The following is a 19,493-nucleotide window of genomic DNA, read 5'->3' on the forward strand; positions in this document are numbered from 1 at the left end:
CAATTAGGCCAAAACGTCATTTGTACTAGCAATAAAAATTCTTTTTCATTTCATCTCAACTTGGTGTGGCAAGTGTTTAATTTTTTGTGGCTACTGGACAGGTATGAAAATGGCCATTTTGATATGCAAAACGTTTTAGTAGCGGCAAGCTTTGGCATACAAGTCTTTTTCTCTTTTTGTCTGTTTAAAAATAGTGATGTGTAGTTAATTATTGATTTGCATAATCCTGATAACATACGTGACAGACATTAAAAAAAGTGGTGAACTTTATCCATATGAATAGGAGTTTCTAGAATGAGGTTTGTCACTCCTAAATACACCATTTACCTATGCAGATAACAACAGCAACAGCAATGTATATTACCTATAATCAGTATTCAATGCACATCACTAAGCAAAAGCATATATATTTCATGTTATAAGGTAAACATACAGGAAAATATATTGATTGCAGCTAATACAAAGTGCATATATTATACATATGCATACACACACACATACTGTACATACTAATGCAAAATGCACAGTGCATAAAGAGATACTTAGCTTTCATGTTAAATAGACGCAATTGATAAAGTGCATAATGCTTTGTGAAGGGCAAAATTTAAAATATTTGGATTATTGGTACTTAATACCTAATACTATTCCAGTATTTTTCATGAATAACAAACCTAATGCAAGTCAATGGGAAACCCAAGCATTTTTCTTGGAGATTTCCCAGAAAAATGCTCGTGTTCTCCATTGACTTGAATTTGGTTAGTTATTCGTGAGAAATGCTGGAATAGTACTAGGTATTCGGTATCAATACACTGAACATGAAAATTTGCTATTCGCCCATCATAAATAATGATACATACTCATAAATACTGATAAGTACAGTATGTGTGATAAGTACAGTATTTCGTAGATCATGTCTACGGAACAGAACAATTGTATTGGTAATTGTTCTGTCTCCATCATTATTTGTTCGCCAGTGAAAACAGGCTTGTAAGCGATTGCCAAATAACTTGAGTATAGGCTAAATATGTTCATTGTTGGCCTAAAATCGGCAAATGTAGAGTAAATGAGCGATAATTCACAACTGATAGAATTAATTGTATGTATAGAATATTGTTATGAACAAGGTTACACATTACAATTGCCAAAATAAAGTGAATGAAAATTAATTATTTTTATTTTAATTTATTTTTTCTCAACTCTGCAGTAATTAATAATATGAATTAATAATTTGAGCTTCCTTTACACCCATTGTGGCACATGTACTTAATCGGTTTTCAATTTAGAAACCTAGGAATTAGATTAAATGCAGCAAATTTATCACAGTGCCGTGCTGAATTATAGTAATTGTATTTATTTCTATTTTCTCCCTGGAGCTGAACATCCAGTGAGACGGTCATAGGTATTTACCTGCAGATTTGCACTATGGCTGTGGGTGAATAAAGTAATTTTATGATAACAACTTCTCGTTATAGGCTAATGACAACTTTGAAATGAAATACATGATTTTTATATATGGAAGTGATTAGAGATAGTTTCAGCCTGAAATATGCAATACTTATTTCATTTTTATTCTCTTTACATGCAGTTTAATCCTGCTCATAGGTAGTCATTTTTTTTCATTTTGGATGTGTTCATCTCAGTAGCAGACGCTGGATGTTTGGTGTGTGCACTGTTGTCAGTAGCTCTTATGTAAATAATACAGCTTTGTTCCTGGAATAATTTTCCTTTTTTCAGTTTATGAAGGATAATGTATTTATGTATTTTCCTACCAGGGGTGTACATAGAAATCATGGGGCCCCATAGCAAAAGTTTGAATGCCCCCCAAATAAAAAGTTAAATAATCAACAGGTGTTTTTAATGCCAGACATGTATGTAGTCAGCAGCGAAACATTGTCCATGAAAGAGATTGCCCCGAAATAGAAGTTCCATAATACATTTTGCCATGTGTCAAAATAGAAAGTGTCGTGTGACATAATAGACGTTGCCGTGTGCCATTGTATACCATGCAATACTACATTGTGGCAAACTAGATCATGTCAAATGCAAATATACATCAAGGCATAATACATTGTGCCATAGTACACTGTGCCATAATACAGTTCTGTGTGCCATAATTCATCATGCCATAAAACATTATGACATAACAGATCATGTCATGTACCATTACACATCAAGCCATAATACAATGTGCCATAATACAGAGCCATAATACACAATGCCATATTCCATCATACACAATGCCATGTGCCGTAATACTCAGTGCCATTATACAGTATAGACCAAAAGTTTGGACACACCTTCTCATTCAAAGAGTTTTTTTTTATTTTCATCAAAACTATGAATTAAAATATGTGGAATGAAATACTTATCAAAAAAGTGTGAAACAGCTGAAAATATGTCTTATATTCTAGGTTCTTCAAAGTAGCTACCTTTTGCTTTGGTTACTGCTTTGCACACTCTTGGCATTCTCTTGAAGAGCGTCAAGATGTAGTCACTGGAAATGGTCTTTCAAAAGTCTTGAAGGAGTTCCCAGAGATGCTTAGGACTTGTTGGCCCTTTTGCCTTCACTCTGCGGTCCAGCTCACACCAAACCATCTCGATTGGGTTCAGGTCTGGTGACTGTGGCGGCCAGGTCATCTGGCTAGCACCCCATCACTCTCCTTCTTAGTCAAATAGCCCTTACATAGCCTGGAGGTGTGTTTGGGGTCATTGTCATTGTCCTGTTAAAAAATAAATGCTTGTCCAACGAAACGCAAACCATATAGAATAGCATGCCGCTGCAAGATGCTGTGGTAGCCATGCTGGTTCAGTATGCCTTCAATTTTGAATAAATCTCCAACAGTGATACTAGCAAAGCACCCCCACACCATCACACCTCCTCCTCCATGCTTTACGGTGGGAGCCAGGCATGTAGAGTCCATCCGTTCACCTTTTCTGCGTCGCACCAAGACACGGTGATTGGATCCAAAGATCTCAAATTTGGACTCATCAGAACAAAGCACAGATTTCCACTGGTCTAATGTCTATTCCTTGTGTTCTTTAGCCCAAACAAGTCTCTTCTGCTTGTTGTCTGTCATTAGCAGTGGTTTCCTAGCAGCTATTTTACAATGAAGGCCTGCTGCACAAAGTGTCATCTTAACAGTTGTTTTAGAGATGTGTCTGCTGCTAGAACTCTGTGTGGCATTGACCTGGTCTCTAATCTGAGCTGCTGTTAACCTGCAATTTCAGAGGCTGGTGACTCAGATAAATGTATCCTCCGCAGCAGAGGTGACTCGTGGTCTTTCTTTCCTTGGGCGGTCCTCATGTGAGCCAGTTTCTTTGTAGCATTTGATGGTTTTTGCCACTGCACTTGGGGACACTTTCAAAGTTTTCCAAATTTTTCGGACTGACTGACATTAATTTCTTAAAGTGATGATGGCCACTCGTTTTTCTTTACTTAGCTGCTTTTTTCTTGCCATAATACAAATTCTAACAGTCTATTCAGTAGGACTATCAGCTGTGTATCCCCCAGACTTCTGCACAACACAACTGATGGTCCCAACCAGAGTTGAGCGATGCTCGAGTCGAACGGTTCGCCAATTTCAAATTCGAGCACTTTTGGGCGGCGTTCGAGTCGTTCGATGAACTCGAACGATTTGTTTCAACTCGACAGTTCGAGTTACCATTTGAGAATGGTTCAATCACCAAAAAGCGTAGCTAGTTACTTGTTACACCTCGTGGCTCTCCTGTGGCAAGGAATGAGACAGTCTCCTTGCCTGCCACGAGCGCTCCTGCTCCGCAGCGCCGAAGGTCTGCCAGACTGCGCAGAGTGCAGGAGAAACCTCCTCAGAGAGGCAGCACAAGGGTGACACCTAGTGGTACTCCTGTTGCAAGAAATGAGGCGGTCTCCCATTCCTTGCCTGCCACAGCTCCTCCTGCTCAGCAGCCTCGAAGGTCTGTGAGGTTGCGCAATGTGCAGAGATTTGCTGCTCAGGGAAGCAGTGAGACTCCCGTTATCTCTACACATTGTGAGACCGAGGATCCCGCCTCTATTTCCCAGAGGCAGGAGGGTGAGCATGTGCTATGCTTGGTGGATCCTGATTCGCCCACTGACGTCACACGGCTTGATGACAAGGCTGGTGACGTGGTGAATCCTGACTGGCCAGGCTGGGATGTCGTGGATCCTGATTGGGTCAAGTCCGTCATCTCCGCCTCGCGCCCGCCCTTGGCTGGAGCTACACCTCCTTAAAAGCTCCTCCTGGCATCATGGCGGCGCGCGACCGTCCTTCTATGTTTGGATGTCTGGCAGCGTGCTGCCACGCCACTGCTCAGGCATTATCTTCTTCTGTGGGCTTGGCCCTTGCTGCTTAGGCAGCACCTGGTTTGCAGGCCGTGTCCCTGCCTTGCTGCTCCGGCAGTAGCTCCTTCTACAGGCCGTGTTCCTGTCCCAGGTGAGCTCCTCGAGTCTCCACTGGACTCACCTGGTTATTGAAAGCACACGTGCGTTGGCACCTCTGTGCTACCCTCGTGCCATATTCTCGTGACTTTCACTGGCACATGTGCGTGGGCACCTCTGTGCTTCCCCGTGCAACAGATACACCGAGCCGTGTGATCCCTGCCATACAACCCACATGGGTTAGGGCAGACCGGTGTACATAGATCGTCTGTGACATTCCAGACGATCGCTAGCAGCAACCCACTCACTCTTCACCCACCATAGCAGCGGTCCCTTACACCGCACAGTGGACCTTGACCGGCGGAAGCTGTCCATTCCCCATCTTGGCACGCTTCCCCGGGTCCCCCTCGTAACATTACGGTCGCGCCAAAGGTCTGGCTATGGCTGAAGAGCAGCAGCAGTTGCTGCGTTATGTGCAGCAGTTGGAATCACGTTTGGCAGCAGTGGAGCAGTCTTCCTCCGACAAGACTGCTCTGACGACAGTCGCCACCCAGGCGGCTACCCAGGCTGTGCTATTGGGCGGAAGGTCTCCTCGCCTTGCACTTCCAGAGCGCTTTAGCGGGGACAGCTCCGAGTGCCGTGGGTTTATAAACCAAGTTACCACCTACTTAGAGCTGTCTGCGACTCTTTACGCTACCGAGAAGGCGAAGGTAGCCTTCGTCCAGTCCCTGCTCACAGTGAGAGCGCTGAAGTGGTCCACGCCGTTGTGGGAGCGCGGAGATCGGGTGGTGAATAACTTAGCATCTTATCTTGGGGCCATGAGAATGGTGTTCCTCGGGCCTCAAGTCACCCACGACTCCGCGCTGCGCCTCCTACGACTTCGGCAAGGGTCCGCTTCAGTCGGGGACTTTGCCGTACACTTTAGGACACTTGCCGCAGAGCTGGACTGGCCCGATAAGGTCCTTGTCCCTGTGTTCTGGGAGGGCCTGGCAGGGTTCGTCAAAGACGCACTGGCCACGCGTGAGGTGCCTGCTACTTTAGAGTCCTTGATTGTGGTTGCCTCTCGCATAGACATCCGCCAGGCGGAGCGGAGGCTCGAGGTCTCTTCAGCACCCACGTCCTCACGGCCTAAAAAGCGTCTGGCTCCCGTATTCCACCAGACAGGTCTCCCAGCCAGCTCTGTAGGCGACTCCGTGGAGTCAATGGAGGTGTCCAAAGCAGTCTCCTCTACCCCAGGTTCTCGGTCTGGTGTCATCTGCTTTTCCTGTGGGCAGAGGGGACACATAGCTACCCGATGTCCCAAACCGTCGGGAAAAGACAGCGTCTAGTTTCCATCAGAGGGGGGTTACTAGACGCTGCTTCTCCCTCTAGGTTGACTATCAGCGCCCAGTTGCAGTTTGGCACTACTCTCTTCTCTGCTCTGGCCTGCCTGGACTCAGGCGCTGATGGCAATTTCATTTCGACCTCCCTGGCAACCCGATACTCAGTTCCCCTGGTTCTCTTACCCAAGCCACTCAGGGTTCGGGTAGTCAACGGGTCCCTACTAGTCGATCCCATCACCCAGATCACCATCCCTCTCAGGATGGAAGTACCACCGGGACACCATGAGCAGGTGTCCTTCCTGGTGCTTCCAGGGGGGACGGATGAGATCCTACTGGGCCTCCCCTGGTTGAGACAGCATGCTCCTATACTCAACTGGGCAACAGGGGAGATCTCATCATGGGCAGGATCCTGTAGGGAGCACCTCGTGACTACCGAACCACCCGCTACCATTAGGTCGGTTGGGTCCTCAGGGAATACAGGGGAGCCAGGTTTACCAACACCTTATGAGGCCTACAGGGACGTCTTCTCCAAGAGGGCCGCAGATACCCTTCCTCCCCACCGGCCATACGATTGCCGAATAGACCTGAAGCCAGGCTCCGAGCCCCCTAGGGGCAGAGTGTATCCCCTCTCTGCTCCAGAGACGGAGGCTATGTCCAAATATATTCAGGACAGCCCGGCAAAAGGGTTCATTCGCAAGTCTATTTCACCGGCCGGTGCGGGGTTCTTCTTCGTGCAAAAGAAGGAAGGGGATCTACGCCCCTGTATCGATTACAGGGGATTAAATGCAATCACGATCAAAAACAAATACCCTTTGCCCCTCATTACGGAGTTATTTGATCGATTCCGCGGGGCAAAGATCTTCACGAAGCTGGATCTACGCGGGGCGAATAATCTAGTGCGAGTCCGAGAGGGCGATGAGTGGAAGACCGCCTTCAACACCAGGGACGGTCACTACGAGTATCTCGTAATGCCCTTCGGACTCTGCAATGCCCCCGCCGTATTTCAAGACTTTGTGAATGATGTTTTCCGGGATTTGTATCTTTCCGTGGTTGCATACCTGGATGATATCCTTATCTTCTCCCCCGATCTTGCCACCCATCGGAGGGATGTCATCCGAGTACTTAAGAGGCTCCGCACTCATTCGTTATATGCTAAGCTAGAAAAGTGCGTTTTTGAACGTGAATCCTTGCCGTTCCTGGGGTATATCGTGTCCAGTCAGGGGTTAGCAATGGATCCGGGGAAGTTGGAGACAGTGATGAAATGGCCTGAGCCCCGCTCGCTGAAAGCGATCCAGCGATTCTTGGGGTTTATCAATTATTATCGCCAGTTCATTCCCAACTTCTCGACGGTGGCAGCACCCATCATTGCCCTTACCCGCAAGGGCGCTAATCCCAAAGCATGGACACGGGAAACGGTAGAGGCATTTCACACCCTCAAAACTTACTTCTCCAGAGTTCCCATCCTTCATCGTCCAGACATCTCCAAACCCTTCCTACTAGAGGTAGACGCCTCTTCGGTCGGTGCTGGTGCAGTCCTGTACCAGAAAGACGAACGAGGAAGGAAGCATCCTTGTTTCTTTTTCTCCAAGACCTTTTCTCCGGCCGCGAGGAACTACTCCATAGGGGATAGGGAGTTACTGGCGATGAAACTAGCATTCCAGGAATGGCGGCATCTCCTGGAGGGTGCGAAGCATCCATTTGAAGTATTTTCCGACCATAAAAATCTCACATACCTCCAGACAGCACAACGCCTGAACCCAAGGCAGGCCCGTTGGTCCTTGTTCTTCTCTCGGTTCCGCTTTATTATCCGCCACCTGGCCGGTGAGAAGAACGTACGGGCCGATGCCTTGTCACGTTGTATGGTTGTGTTGGAGGAGGACGAGGAGGAGCCTCGTCTTATACTACCCCCGGACAGCTTGAGGATGGTCACTCCCACTTCTTTGGACCAGGTGCCACCTGGCAAGACCCTCGTTCCCCCTGAACTACGGAATGAGGTGCTATCGTGGGCCCATGCCTCCAAGGTCGGGGGTCACTTTGGGGTCAAAAGGACCAGAGACCTTGTGACTAGGCACTATTGGTGGCCGAGACTACCCCAGGACATACAGGAGTATGTGGGAGCCTGTATGTCGTGTGCACGGAATAAGCCGTCCCGGCAGAGACCGTCAGGTCTTCTTCACCCACTGCCAGTGCCGGATCGTCCCTGGGAAGTGGTGGGAATGGACTTCCTGGGAGATCTGCCCAAGTCAGCAGGTCACAAGGTCGTATGGGTCATCACGGATCACTTCTCTAAAATGGTCCACTTGGTGCCTCTCCCACGACTCCCGACGTCACGTGCTCTCGCCACCTTATTCATTAGGCATGTATTTAGGCTGCATGGCATGCCTGACAAGGTGGTGAGCGACCGGGGTCCCCAGTTCGCGTCTCGCTTCTGGAGAGAGCTCTGTAAGCTCCTGCAGATAGAGCTGAACATCTCCTCCGCATACCATCCCGAAACCAATGGACTGGTAGAGAGGACCAATCAGACCTTGGTAACTTACCTCCGCCATTTTATCTCCGCGCACCACGACAACTGGGCTAACCTCCTTCCTTGGGCCGAATTTGCCATTAATAATTCGGTCCATGAATCCTCTGGTCAGACTCCGTTCCTGCTCAATAACGGACAACATCCCAGAATCCCGGTTCCGATGCCCATTACGTCACCCGATCCTAGAGTGGAGGATTGGGCGACCGAGGCCCGGGAGATCTGGGATAACACCCAAGAGGCCCTTAAGAGGGCTAAAGACCGGATGGTGACAACGGCTGATGAGCGCCGCCACCCGGCACCATCCTTCGCCCCTGGTGACATAGTGTGGCTGTCGTCTAAGAATGTTAACCTACGGGTACAGGCAGCCAAGTTCGCCCCTAGGTACCTGGGTCCGTTTAAAGTGCTACAGCAGGTGAACCCGGTGGCATACCGACTCCAGCTCCCTCCACGCTGGGCTATAGCCAACACCTTTCACGTGTCCCTCCTGAAACCCGTACGACTTAATAAGTTCTCGGGGTCCCTGATGCCTCAAACTGACTCCCCGCCCGACGACTCTGAGGTGGCGAAGCTTGTGGAGACAAAAGTTATACGGGGCAGGAGGTACTACCTCGTGGAGTGGGTCGGCCGTGGTCCGGAGCATAGATCCTGGGAATTGGAGGATCATATCCACGCCCCGGGTTTGATAGCGGCCTTCGAGCACGGGCAGGGGGGGGGGCCTAGACGGGGGGGTAATGTTACACCTCGTGGCTCTCCTGTGGCAAGGAATGAGACAGTCTCCTTGCCTGCCACGAGCGCTCCTGCTCCACAGCGCCGAAGGTCTGCCAGACTGCGCAGAGTGCAGGAGAAACCTCCTCAGAGAGGCAGCACAAGGGTGACACCTAGTGGTACTCCTGTTGCAAGAAATGAGGCGGTCTCCCATTCCTTGCCTGCCACAGCTCCTCCTGCTCAGCAGCCTCGAAGGTCTGTGAGGTTGCGCAATGTGCAGAGATTTGCTGCTCAGGGAAGCAGTGAGACTCCCGTTATCTCTACACATTGTGAGACCGAGGATCCCGTCTCTATTTCCCAGAGGCAGGAGGGTGAGCATGTGCTATGCTTGGTGGATCCTGATTCGCCCACTGACGTCACACGGCTTGATGACAAGGCTGGTGACGTGGTGAATCCTGACTGGCCAGGCTGGGATGTCGTGGATCCTGATTGGGTCAAGTCCGTCATCTCCGCCTCGCGCCCGCCCTTGGCTGGAGCTACACCTCCTTAAAAGCTCCTCCTGCCATCATGGCGGTGCGCGACCGTCCTTCTATGTTTGGATGTCTGGCAGCGTGCTGCCACGCCACTGCTCAGGCATTATCTTCTTCTGTGGGCTTGGCCCTTGCTGCTTAGGCAGCACCTGGTTTGCAGGCCGTGTCCCTGCCTTGCTGCTCCGGCAGTAGCTCCTTCTACAGGCCGTGTTCCTGTCCCAGGTGAGCTCCTCGAGTCTCCACTGGACTCACCTGGTTATTGAAAGCACACGTGCGTGGGCACCTCTGTGCTACCCTCGTGCCATATTCTCGTGACTTCCACTGGCACATGTGCGTGGGCACCTCTGTGCTTCCCCGTGCAACAGGTACACCGAGCCGTGTGATCCCTGCCATACAACCCACACGGGTTAGGGCAGACTGGTGTACATAGATCGTCTGTGACATTCCAGACGATCGCTAGCAGCAACCCGCTCACTCTTCACCCACCATAGCAGCGGTCCCTTACACCGCACAGTGGACCTTGACCGGCGGAAGCTGTCCATTCCCCATCTTGGCACGCTTCCCCGGGTCCCCCTCGTAACAGTTACTAGCTGGCTTTTCACTGTAATACTGTTACAGTGAATCAGGATATTATCAAAATTCTGTGTATAGTGTGCGGGGGGGGCGGGGTTTAGTTCAGTGCTGTTGCTGAGTGCTGAAAGAATGGCGATCGCCATTTTTTTTTCCTAAACACGCGTACAGTGGGGCGGGCCAGGCTGTCAGCCAATCACAGACATACACATAAAGCAAAGTGTATTTTTGCCAGACAAGCAAGGGCATGTGTCATAGGCTGTGCATGTCACATGTCCTTGACATGTAAGACTCGGCCATTTTCCCCATCGCCACCATTATTTCTCTGCTTCGGGTGGGTGACAGTCACCGCTCCCACTGCTGCTTTGTGCGCTATAGACATACAGTGAAATCTACACATCGCTTTAGGGATTAGGGACTACTTGTAATTTCAGCCCTTTTCAGGGCTACATTACAGCCGTTTATAGCCATTTTTGCTAGGTAGGTCTGTGCCAGCGCTGTGCAGGGGTTTATATCACAGCACCTGGCTACATCAGCTCAGGCAAATCCTTGGGGCATTGTTTCATTGGCAGGGATAGAAAGTGAGGCTTCCTTTGCTGACAAGCTAGCTACAGTACCTGTGCATTCTACACACCTGTCCATTTTTGCTTTGTAAATTTAATAGCAAAAAGTGCTGACACTTTTAGGGGCATACTAAAATTATCTGGGATACTAACTTTGGGTTCCTCTGCTGTCAAGCAAGGTACACCAACTGTGCATTCTGCACACCTGTCCATTTTTGCTAAGCAATTTTAATAACAAAAAGTGCTGACACTTTGAGGGGCATACTAAAATTGTCTGGGATACTAACTTTGGGTTCCTCTGCTGTCAAGCAAGGTACACCAACTGTGCATTCTGCACACCTGTCCATTTTTGCTATGCAATTTTAATAACAAAAAGTGCTGACACTTTGAGGGGCATACTAAAATTGTCTGGGATACTAACTTAGGGTTCCTCTGCTGTCAAGCAAGGTACACCAACTGTGCATTTTGCACACCTGTCCATTTTTGCTACGCAAATTTTAATAGCAAAAAGTGCTGACACTTTGAGGGGCATACTAAAATTGTCTGGGATACTAACTTAGGGTTCCTCTGCTGTCAAGCAAAGTACACCAACTGTGCATTCTGCACACCACTCCATTTTGGCTGCGCAATTTAAATAGCAAAAAGTGCTGACACTTTGAGGTGCATACTAAAATTGTCTGGGATACTAACTTAGGGTTCCTCTGCTGTCAAACAAGGTACACCAACTGTGCATTCTGCACACCTGTCCATTTTTGCTATGAAATTTTAGTAGCAAAAAGTGCTGACACTTTGAGGGGCATACTAAAATTGTCTGGGATAGTCAGTGTTGGTCCTTCAGCTGTAAATAAAGCTAGACCCCCTCTGCAATCTACACCACCTCTCCATTTTTGCTACGACAGTTTAAGTGTCCAATTTAGTCACAAACAAAATGAGTGGCAAAAGGACAGATGCTGGTGGAAAGGGGAAGAAGCATGTTGGAAAGGGAAAAAAAGTTTGTGTCCGTGGGTTAGGTGGTTAAGCTACAGTAACATCTGCTGAAGAAAGGCCATCTTCCAGCAAAAGTAAGATTTCTACTACTTTCCGTGGACAATCTGATGTGATCCCTTTTTAATGGAACAGAACAACTCTAACAAACGTAGATGATGCACAAAAAAAGAACATGCTTGAATGGATCTCAAGTGCTCCATCAAGTGGCCTCTCCTCCATCTCAACTTCAACATCCCAAAGACTCCAGTCCTCTTAGTTGTCACCCCAATCACACTTGCTTTCTACCACCTCTCAAGTCTCCACCCGCCCTGCAGAGTATGGGGTAACAGAGATGGGTGAGTCTGCAGAGTGTTCAGTCAGACTATAGCCTGGGAATCAGAGGTCTTCTCCAAAGCTACAGTGAGTACAGACCAGGAAATGATCTGCAGTGACGGCCATAAGCTCCTGTTTGACGAACCGAACCGAACCGAACTCGAATGCTAGGGGGGGTGGCTCAACACTAGTCCCAACCCCATTTATAAGGCAAAAAATCCCACTTATTAAACCTGGCAAGGCACACCTGTGAAGTGAAAATCATTTCCGGTGACTACCTCTTGAAACTCATCAAGAGAATGCCAAGAGTATGCAAAGCAGTAATCAAAGCAAAAGGTGGCTACTTTGAAGAACCTAGAATATAAGACATATTTTCAGTTGTTTTACACTTGTTTGTTAAGTACGGTATTTCATTCCACATGTGTTAATTCATAGTTTTGATGCCTTCAATGTGAATCTACAATTTTCAGAGTCATGAAAATAAAGAAAACTGTTTGAATGAAAAGGTGTGTCCAAACTTTTGGTCAGTACTGTAGATTAAGCCATAAAAACAGTGCCATGTGCCAAAATACATTGAGCCATCTGCCATTAGGCATCAAGCCATAATACATTGTGCCATGTGCCATAATACATTTTGCCATGTGCTACAATACAGGATGCCATGTGCCATAATTAACAGTGCCATGTGCCATATTACATGGTGCCATTAAACCTTGTGCCATAATACATTGTACTATATGCCATTATACATCAATCCATAATACAATGTGCTATAAATACTTGTTTCATGTTCCACAATAGATGGTGCACCTTGTTATGGCCCCCAAACAAAGTATATAGCTGGTTGGCCATAAGTATGATTTATATCTAAAGTAATCCTGGGCCCTGGTGAAAAGTTTTTTGCCTGCCCTCCATGTTGGTCAGATGTATAAGCAATTGTAGCATTCTAATTCCTTTAAAGATATACAACTTGCCCTCCCTTTCATTATGCAGTAATGTTCCCCATCCTTGGTCACTTCCTGGTAAGTATGTCCCCCATTCTCGTAAAAATGTCCCCAATCTTGGTATATTTGTTCTTAGCCTGGTGTCTACGTCTCTATCCTGATACATTTGTCCCAATCCTGGTAGATATAGCCCTCATCCTGAGCCTATCCTGGTATATATGGCCTTCATCATACTCCAATCCTGAAATATATGACCCCATCCTGATATATATGGCCCTTATCACGTGACCATCCTAGTATATATGGCCCCATCCTGATATATATAGCCATTATCATGGGCCTGTCCTGGTATGTATTGCCCCAACCTTGCATATTGGCACCATCCTGGTACATATGGCCTTCATAATGGGTCCATCCTGGTATATATGGTCCCATCCTAGCCCCATCCTGGTACATATGGCTCTCATCATGGGCCAATCATGGTATGCATGGTCCAATCCGGATATACATGGCCCCATTTTGGGCCCTCCCTGGTATATATGTCAATCAGGCCACACACATTTTAAAAATGAAACAATTATACTCCCCTTCAATCCACTAAGACGATATTTGGTGTCCACCTCTGATAGCTGCCACTTATTTCAATGTGTAAGTGGCACAGTGCATGACGATACTGTCATGTGCATCCACTTACAACGACGTAAACTTCTGGGAAATTTGATGCTTTCCATGCAACGGATTATGGGATAGGGGACCAGTAATTATTTAATATTGTTAATAGCATGCACATGTGATCGCCCAGCAGCTGCAGTAAGCCAGCAGCTGGGTAATCACATGTGTTGCTATTAAAGAGAATAAATAGTCACTGCTCCCCACACCCATAATTACTCCCACCTTTCGGCAATGGCTTCAGTGCAGAAAGGTTGGAGGCATTATGGGCGCAGAAAGCAGTAAATATTAATTTCCTTAAACAGTGGGTACATTTGCTGCTCAGAGACCCGACGGGTCACTGTGTCACAATGCATTTCAGCTGGATGCGCTCACTTGGGCGCTCATACAGCTGAAACAGGTGTTGGGGTCGGTTGGCTCCACCAGCTCCCGAACCCCCTAGCAGTCCTGTGGCCTGGCACCATTTGTGGTGTGCCACTGTTTCCTACCTATCTGCAGCCTGGGTGAGCCGTCTTCTCTAAAAACCTAAGTGCTTCCTCTTCTCTCCTTTCTGCTGTACAAAGTCTTTACTTTCCCATCTCTGTTGCTGTCTTTAATAAAAAAAAACCTCTTTTACTCTGAACTAATATTAAAGTTCAAGTCACAGACTAGTAGATATGTTGACCATAGTCATCATCCAATATTTTGGAAAACATAACTATTAGTGATGAGCAAGCATGATCGGCACTTCTCAATACTCAATCAAGCATTGAGTTGCTTTGGTACACTTATTACTCTGCACAGTATCACTTGTGATCGAGCACCATGCTGGAGTCCTCCCGTCATGTTTTGAAACTGTTTTTCAGCCACTAAACATGCGGGGATTTCCTGCTAATCACAGTTATGCTGCAGTCATGTTGACTATTGGCATTATTGTGAGTGGCTGGCTGCATCGCATCATCAGGTCTCATATGAGACATGTAGATATGATGCTCAGTACACTCATATTTGGAAGCAGTTCAGGGAGAGTTGATGTTGGCAGGAGAGCTTAGATTAAAGCAGACACATAAGCAGGGTTTTAAACTTGCACCCTTTCAACAGCCAAGGTAAAGAAAACAGTTGTTGGCTGGTAGTATCAGGCTGGGAAGGCTCATTGTTATTAGGCTTTTTACAGCCTCTAAATATCAGCCCCCTGCCACCCCAGAATTGGGGTATCACATTAGAAGTACTAATTCTGGATCTTCGACTCAGCCCTTCCCGATTGCCCTCCCTCATGCTTTGGCAAATGGGTTAATATTTTTTGGGGTTGATCACAGCTATGTAGTGTCAGCTGGCATCAAGCACAGAGGTTAATAATGGAGATATGTATATCATACATTGATTTTACTAACCTAGTAAGTGTAAAAAAAAAAACCTCACACAGAAATATATAGTTTATTTAGATAAAGACTTCCCCACACTATCCCTCATTCACAAATTTATTAAAAAAAATGTTCTCGCAAAACTACGACATAATCCACGATCCATGGCTGCAACTTCAGAGACTGTGATTAGCAGTAAACTGCAACACTCATTAGACCTGCTGATCAATACTGTGAGAGTTGTCATCACTTGGCATCTGTGAATAGTTGTACTATAGTGCTAATCCCAGTAGCTGAAGTTGCAGTCGTGGATCATCGATTATGTTTGTGCTTCGTGTGAACATTTCTTTTATAACTTGATGAACAAGGGAAACTAGGGGGTCTTTATTCAAATAAACTATTTTTTTTCCCGTGCTTGTGTGTTTTTTTAACTTTACACTTACTGGGTTAGTAATGGGAATGTCTCATGGATGCCTCTCCATTACTATTTCCTGGGCTTGATGCCAGCTAACATTACAGGGCTGACGTCAACCCCATAAACCATTACCCTGATTGCCACCGCACCAGGGAAAACAGGCGGACAAAGCGCCAGAATTGGTGCATCTAATGGATGCACCATTTCTAGGGCGGCTGTAGATTGCTATATTTAGGCTGGGAAGGGCCAAAAAACCATGGCCATCACAGCCTAAATACCTTACCACAGCTGTCTGCTTTACCTTGGCTGTTTATGAAAATGTGTGGAATCCCACTCCATTTTTTTAAATGATGTATTTATAAATAAATAATTTAAAAATGATGTAGTTCCTTTCTATTTTTGATAACCAGTAAAAGTAAAGCAGAGAGATCTGCTTTACCTTGGCTGTTGATCAAAAATGTGGGGAACACCGTGCTTTTTTTAAAAAAAATAAATAGATAATAATTTTTTACATGCCAGCTGCTACCAGGGAGTCAGGTATACATCCAGTTATAATCCCATGCATTTTTCTGGCCTCTCCAGCCATCTAGGGGGGTCTGCCAGAAAAATGCTTCCATCATACTTACACTATACTCGTTACTCGAATCGAGCGGGTCTGAGCATAGCACCCACTCAACTCGAGTAATGTGCACTAGAGCACATAAGTGCTTGCTCATCAATAATAAATATCAAAAACTGAACAGTTAGGGTTTTTATGGTCTGACAACCAACTGGTCATAGTAGGATGCTACCCACAATCTGAATTAATTGCATCCAATACTGTCCATATGGTTTGGCATGATGTTGTAAAATTGACTTATAATCTGTCGGCTTCATTATTGTTTCCTTACATATTTCTTAAACTTTCTATCAATCTATCTATCTAGTAATCTATCTATCCATCCATCTATCCATGTATCCCTCCCTCTTCTATCTATCTATCTATCTATATCTAGCTTTGGTCAGTATGTAAAACTCCATGTTAAAAAATGCATGTCCGTTTGCTGGTCATGTAACATCTGTGTGATCGGTACCGGAAAAAAACTCATGATAATGAAATTAATGTTTTTCTATGTGTAAAAAGTTTGTGAAGCCAGAAAAAGATTAGCTAGATGTTAGATAAATAGATAGCTAGATAGATAGATACGTGTGGTTCACTACAACCCTAGGCTGTCAGCTTTCCCTTAGCTGGTTTTGAAAAATAAAGGGGATCCCACTCTGATTTTTTATAACTTTTTGAATTAATAATTTACAAGATCAACCCCATATATTACCCCATTTGCCTCTGCAGCAGGACAATGGGAAAAGCAGAATACAGCGGCAGATAATAGATATGCCACTTCTGGAGCAACTGCAGGTTGCTATTTTCAGGCTGGGAAGGGCCCTTCCCACTCTAATAATATCAGACCCCAGTTGTCTGCTATCCCTTGGCTCGTTTTTTGAAAATGCCTATGCCTTTATTTAAAATTATTTTTTCAAAAATTAAAAAATCAGCTTGGGATCCCCTCTATTTTTCAAAACCAGCCAAGGTACAGCTGATAGCTGAAGGTTTGCAGCCTGAACCTACAGCTGTACCTGTGCTGGTTATAAAAATTAGGGGGAAAATCACGTAGTTTTTCCTAAAATTATGTATTAACTCAGCAAATTATGTATTAACTCAGCTAAATGCTGTAAAAGCTATCTAGAAACTATCTATCTATATATATATATATATATATATATATATATATACATATATATATATATATATATATATATATATATATATATACTATATCTATTATCTAGCTATTGTATCTATTACCTATCTATCTAGCATTTATCTATCATTTTTCTGGCTTTCCACATCTCTTACACATAAAAAAACAATAATTTCAGTATCATGTGTTTTTTTTCCAGTACCCGTAACATGGATGTCACATGTACGTGTCACACAGACAAATGGATGGCACATGGATGACATACATGGACACACGGATGGCCAGAGAGATCTCCAAGATGAACCTTGCAACATGAGTATTTTTAACACAGATGTGTGAAGGGGACTAAATGTGTCTAGTATGATTAGTCTATGAAGCTAACATTGGTGCCACCTGAATGTGGCTGAGCAGAAAAGCAGTTTGAGCTGTTGCATGAGGTATGAGAGCTCCCAGCCCACTCTTGCACCTCAATAATTCTTATGCTTACAGTCTAGGAATCTAATGGCTGTGCCAGAACAGTGTGCTCTTCTGTAAGACAGTTTAAGCTATTTTGACAGTTTCCCTCCCCCCCCGAAGGTGTTGTCTATGCCTTTGGTTTTGCCTCCCACTGAATTCAGTGGGGTTCAGATAAGCTCGTTGGACTGTTTGGCGAATATCGGGAAATTCGGAAAGCCAAACCCAACTGAACCTTGAAAGCTTCTCTCTATTTAAGACTTTGGAGTCTATCATCACCTGTTCCTGAAGTCAGGACATGCTCCAGCACTTGAAATCTTAATTAACTAACATTATAGTGAAATGTAACAAAATAGTACAGTAATGCTAAATAGGTCTTGCCACAATGGATGTTAGATTTATGTTGTGAAATATGGTCTCAAATATTTTGGGTAGTTTCCTCAACATATACGAGATTGCATGGGCATTTGGCAGCATAAACAAAAAACATGGAATCACATGTGAAGAAGAGTTTAATTAAAATACCTGAGCCTGTATGGGGATGGTATATCATACTGCCCTTCTCAACATTACTGAACTGAGGGCCGTGTAGAAACGGAAAAGTGCCTTTTCATAGTGTATCTAAGAACTGTTGTCTGAGTCTATATCAGCGTGTACTACATACCAGTTTATCACAAAGATTTGGAGGTCTTATAGCATGACAGGAAAGTAGATTGAAAGATTGAAACTCAACCACAGATGGATAGCTCTTACTTAGTATAGACCAATATTTGCATATATTGTCATGAAGTTGATGTATGAAGGGGTGGTAAGTATGAATAAAACGTCTACAGGAAGTGGTGGTCTTACAAGATGGAGGACTTGAACTTGCAGTTAAAATCTGTAAGGATAATTTCTAGCCTTGAACTTAGGTCACATTTCCTGCATGCAAGTTAATTTGGTCTCTGGATTGGAAACAATATGCTCAACTCTTTTAAATTAAGATTGGGGAAGCAATCTCTTTGTTGCTAGTGGAAGGCAACTGGAAATATGTAGAAGGCCATGCCTATCAGTTTCTTCAGAAAAAAGGTCAATCTCCAAATTACCATCCAGTATTTTGGTGATTATTGTGTGTAAAAACTGATACCTTGAAGGTCATAATGTAAAGTAAAAGTAAGTTCTGGCCAGACAGTAATAGGAAAAGAATGGAATTTAAGAAGAGATTCCTGTGACCCCCGCCAAATGCAAAAAATGTTGTCTATGTAGCGATGCCATATTAAGGCATTGTTGGAAAAAAGAGAATTGTTGTAAAGATATTGTTTTTCAAAAAAATCCATATAACAGTTGGTATACGGGGTGGGGGGGGCACATTGAACCCCATTGCTGTGCCTCTGATTTGCAAGAAAAAAGAGTTTTGAAAAAAAATTATAATATAACATTCAGAATGTCTAAACAAAATTACTTTGTCATCCATAGCGGAATGCATGAGCAATGACTTGACAGCCTCTACACCTCTATCATGAGGTATAGAGGTGTAGAGACTAGTAACGTCCCATGTGGCAAAACAACTGGAAGGTGGTATTTGTCTCAAATCCTTAACCTGCTGTATAAAGTCAAGTAAAAATGAGGGGGATTTTTTAACATAAGGAGACAAAATCTTCTCAAGTAGAATAAAAGAGTGAGTCCATGCATGCCACTGACCTGGAGGATTGTAAAGATCTTTATGGATTTTGGGTAGTATATACAGTACAGGAGTTATAGGATGATTATTAATAAGGAAATTATATACTTTCTTGTCAATGACTTTTTTCTGTAAATATGTATCCAACTATAATTGAATTTTATGTGCTATACGTGCAGTGGGTTTAGTGGATAATGGTAACTATACATAAGTGTCAGACAATTGTTTTAGCATTTTCTTGAGGTACTGACTTTCGTCCATAATTACTGTGGCCCCACCTTTATTGGCAGGCTTGATGACAAGGGACTTGTTATCAAGTAAAGTGGACATTTAGACACAGAGAGATTTGGGGTACAATGATAGACATCAGATTTCACTTGAGACT

Source organism: Anomaloglossus baeobatrachus, chromosome 1, assembly GCF_048569485.1.
Source record: "Anomaloglossus baeobatrachus isolate aAnoBae1 chromosome 1, aAnoBae1.hap1, whole genome shotgun sequence".
NCBI lineage: Eukaryota > Metazoa > Chordata > Amphibia > Anura > Aromobatidae > Anomaloglossus > Anomaloglossus baeobatrachus.